Genomic DNA, 4,873 nt, shown 5'->3' on the forward strand with positions numbered 1-4,873 from the left:
CTGCTGACAGTGGTGAATTGAAGACTAAGATATTTGACAGGGTATCGTTGCTGAACAAAGATAAAGTAATTAAATATAAAATAATTCTGAAGAAGGATCCCGATCCAAAGCACTGCCTGTCCATTGCCCCCACAGATGCTGCTTGACCTGCTGAGTTACTCCAGCAATTTGTGTTTTAATTAAATATAAATTCAGTTTGAGGTTTTAAACAATAACCAGATGATAGACTTCAGAAGAAATGGTTGAATTGTGTCATTATTTTAAGAAAAGACTTCTAAAAGGAATTCTAACAGAGCATAAGATTTCTCTATGTTTAAGAAGCAACTGCAGATGCTGGACAATCAAAGGTAGACAAAAATGCTGGAGCAACTCAGCGGGTGAGGCAGCATCTATGGAACTAAGGAAAAAGGCAATGTTTCGGGTCGAGACCCTTGCTGCTTCAAGAAGCTGCCTCACCCGCTGAGTTTCTTCAGCATTTTTGACAACTATCGAGTTTGTCTAGCTTAGTTTAACGGTTGAAAAATGTCTCAATTATTCTAGGATTAAGTCCCATTTCAGAATTTGATCGCGCATTTAAGATGACCCCTTTTCCCAGGATGGAAAAATCCAAGACTAGAGGGCTTAGCTTTAAGATGAGATGGGCAAAGTTTCAAGGAGATTTACAGGCCTATTTTTTTTATTTTTATACAGAGGGTGGTGGTGTGCCTGGAACATGCTGCTAGGGGTGGTGTTGGTGGAGGCAGATACAATAGTGGTGTTTAACAGGCTTATGGTTATGTAGAGGCAGATAAATGAGAGTTGGTCTTGGTATCGTGTTCAGCACAGACATTGTGGGCCGAAGGGTCATTCTATATTCTATGATTCACCAGTGCATTGATAAGGAAGCAGGGTTCCAACCCAAAGCATCACCTGAACGTATTAAGGCTGATCTGTAATGATGCTTGCTGCGTGTTTATATTGTGGAATCAGAACTGATAGATTTTCTCATTTGATGATTTTCCACATCAGTTGTGAATTTATGGAATTCCCTGCCACAGAGGGCAGTGGAGGCCAAGTCACTGGATGGATTTAAGAGAGAGTTAGATAGAGCTCTAGGGGCTAGTGGAGTCAAGGGATATGGGGAGAAGGCAGGCATGGGTTATTGATAGTGGACGATCAGCCATGATCACAATGAATGGCGGTACTGGCTCAAAGGGTCGAATGGCTTCCTCCTGCACCTATTTTCTATGTTTCCTATCTATTTATTCTCTGCACCCTGAAACACAGTCACGTTCACAGAGTTTCCAAAAAATGACACGAGCAAGCTATCAATTTTATTTCAGGAGTGATTGTATCTTAAACAAAATAATTGTTTGACATTACATTGTAAGTCCCTTTTTTGTAAAATTAGTAACGGAATATATTTATCAGTGCACAGAGATTCATAAAGGCACCTTTGGTCAGACCACTCATTCTGAAGTGAACCGTTACACACAAGCTTCAAAGAAGCAGAGACAATGTGATCTGGCCTACATAGAGTGGATGAGGAGAGGGTGTTTCCACTAATGGGAGAGTTTCAGACCAGAGGCCATAGCCTCAGAATAAAAAGACATACCTTTAGAAATGAGATAAGGAGGAATTTCTTTAGAAGGTGGTGAATCTGTGGAATTCATTGCCACAGATGGCTGTGGAGGATGTCAATTGATATTTTTAAGGCAGAGATTGACAGATTCTTGATTATTACGGGTGTCGGGGATTATAGGAGAAGACAGGAGAATGGGGTTAGGAGGGAGAGATAGATCAGCCATGATTGAATATTGCAGTCGGCCTTAGAAACATAGAAAATAGGAGCAGGAGGAGTCCATTCGGCCCTTCGAGCCACCACCGCCATTCAGTGTGATCATGGCTGATCGTCCCCTATCAATAACTCGTGCCTGCCTTCTCCCCACATCCCTAGATTCCACTAGCCTCTAGAGCTCTGTCTAACTCTCAAATCCATCCAGTGATTTGGCCTCCACTGCCCTCTGTGGCAGGGAATTCCACAAATTCACAACTCTCTGGGTGAAAACGTTTTTTCTCGCCTCAGTCTTAAATTCAGATTCAGATTCAGATTCAGATTCAATTTTAATTGTCATTGTCAGTGTACAGTACAGAGACAACGAAATGCATTTAGCATCTCCCTGGAAGAGCGACATAGCAAATGATTTGAATAAATAATAATAAGTGTCCGGGGGGGGGGGTGATTGGCAGTCACCGAGGTACGTTGTTAAGTAGAGTGACAGCCGCCGGGAAGAAGCTGTTCCTGGACCTGCTGGTTCGGCAACGGAGAGACCTGCAGCGCCTCCCGGATGGTAGGAGGGTAAATAGTCCATGGTTGGGGTGAGAGCAGTCCTTGGCGATGCTGAGCGCCCTCCGCAGACAACGCTTGCTTTGGACAGACTCAATGGAGGGGAGCGAGGAACCGGTGATGCGTTGGGCAATTTTCACCACCCTCTGCAATGCCTTCCGGTCGGAGACAGAGCAGTTGCCATACCATACTGTGATGCAGTTGGTAAGGATGCTCTCGATGGTGCAGCGGTAGAAGTTCACCAGGATCTGAGGAGACAGGTGGACCTTCTTCAGTCTCCTCAGGAAGAAGAGACGCTGGTGAGCCTTCTTGATCAGAGTTGAGGTATTGTGGGTCCAAGAGAGGTCATCGGAGATGTTGACTCCCAGGGCCTCCCCTTTATTCTAAAACTGTAGCCCCTGGTTCTGGACTCGCCCAAACTCCATCTAAACTCATCCTTCTAAACTCCAGTGAATACAAGCCTAGTCTTTTCAATCTTTCCTCATATGACAGTCCCTCAATTGTCTCTGCCTCAATCACAAGGATGTCCTTCCTCAAATTAGGAGACCAAAACTGTATGCAATACTCCAGATGTGGTCCACCAGAGCACTATACAACTGCAAAAGAACCTTGATGGGCTGAATGGCCTAATTTTGCTTCTAGATCTTATGTACATCTTATGGGCAGGTCATGGAGTTAACGTGGGTGTAGATGGAGGCCAGATACCATCAGTACTGCATTGGAGCTAGTTGGGGACTTGTGCAAGGAGCAGCCTAGGGGTTTGCTGAAGGTGCCCTCACCACCCCACACCCACAGGGGATGTCTATTCTCTTCCCATCAAGCTGCAAGCACATGAACTGGTGTCTATTTATGCTTTTTGCAAATTAGTTCTGCTATAAAATATGCGGAACAATCGTAACATTATGTCCACGGTGTGTGAAACTTACTATGGCTAACATTGATTACTGCTTCAATTCATTTGTTTTATTTACATGAATGTTTCAAAGTAAGGAATCTTAAAGTTTATAACTTTGTGATGTGTTCGCTTAGTGTGTGGCATTCCCTTTGTAGAACATGGAACATTGCAGACACAGAGTGCTGGAGTAACTCAGTGGGTCAGAGTGTTCCATCTGCGGCATCTCTGGGGAACATGGATGGGTGATGCTCCTGGTCGGGACCCTGCTCCATGTGTCTGTACTTGGTAAACCAGCATCTACAGCTCCTTGTTTATACATTTTGACCTGAAGGAAACGTCGCCTATCCATGTGGTCCAGGGATGCTGCCTGACCTGCTGAGTTACTCCAGCACTTCGTATCTTTCCTTGGTAAACCAGCATCTGCAGTTCTTTGTTTGCACTATACCCGTACTGAACACGTTAAACTAATCTCGTGATCCATATCCCTCCATTCCCTATATACCCTTGAGCCTATATACCCTTGAGCCTATATACCGTGCGCCTATATACTGTGCCCTATATACCGTGCGCCTATATACCGCGCGCCTATATACCCTTGCGCCTATATACCGTGTCCTATATACCGCACGCCTATATACCGTGACCTATATACTGTGCGCCTATATACCCGTGCCCTATATACCGTGCGCCTATATACCGCGCGCCTATATACCGTGCCCTATATACCGCACGCCTATAGACCGCGCCCCTATATACCGTGCGCCTATATACCCGTGCGCCTAAATACCGCGCGCCCTATATACCGTGCGCCTATATACCCGTGCCCTATATACCCGTGCGACTATATGCCGTGCGACTATATACCCGTGCCCTATATACCCGTGCGACTATATACCGTGCGACTATATACCCGTGCCCTATATACCCGTGCGACTATATACCGTGCGCTCTATATACCCGAGCCTATATACCCGTGCGTCCTATATACCGCGTGCCTATATACCCATCATGTTCCTGTCTACAAGCCTCCTATACACCACTATTGTATCTGCCTCCACCACCACATGGTTCCTGGTGTTGTCGGACATGGCCCCGGGCAGGGGCTTGCCAGACAGCCAGCGTGAGTATCCCGGGGCCGGTGCTGTGCTGTGATGCCCGGCGGCCGCGGGCACTGGAAGCGGGTCTGTACTCCGGGCTAAGCAGGAATCGCCGCCACTTCTGCCAGACGTTCATTCCTCGGCCCAGAGCTCCCGATAGCACGTCCACTCCCAGAAGCAGAGTTTGCACCGCCTCCTCCCTGGAGCCACCGAGTCCGTCACCGGCGATCAATTGGACCGACCGCTCACCCAGTGTTTCTGCAGCGTCTCAATGAATCCATCTGTGGGTGCGACAGGAGGGGGCTCATTAACCCGTGTGGGACAGGGTGGGATAGCGCGCATTAACCCGTGTGGGACAGGGTGGGATAGTGCTAATTAACCCGTGTGGGATAGGGTGGGATAGCGCGCATTAACCCGTGTGGGACAGGGTGGGATAGCGCGCATTAACCCGTGTGGGACAGGGTGGGATAGCGCGCATTAACCCGTGTGGGACAGGGTGGGATAGCGCGCATTAACCAGGGTGGGATAGTGCTAATTAACCCGTCTGGGACAGGG

This window comes from Amblyraja radiata, chromosome 19 (genome assembly GCF_010909765.2).
Source record: "Amblyraja radiata isolate CabotCenter1 chromosome 19, sAmbRad1.1.pri, whole genome shotgun sequence".
Classification (NCBI taxonomy): domain Eukaryota; kingdom Metazoa; phylum Chordata; class Chondrichthyes; order Rajiformes; family Rajidae; genus Amblyraja; species Amblyraja radiata.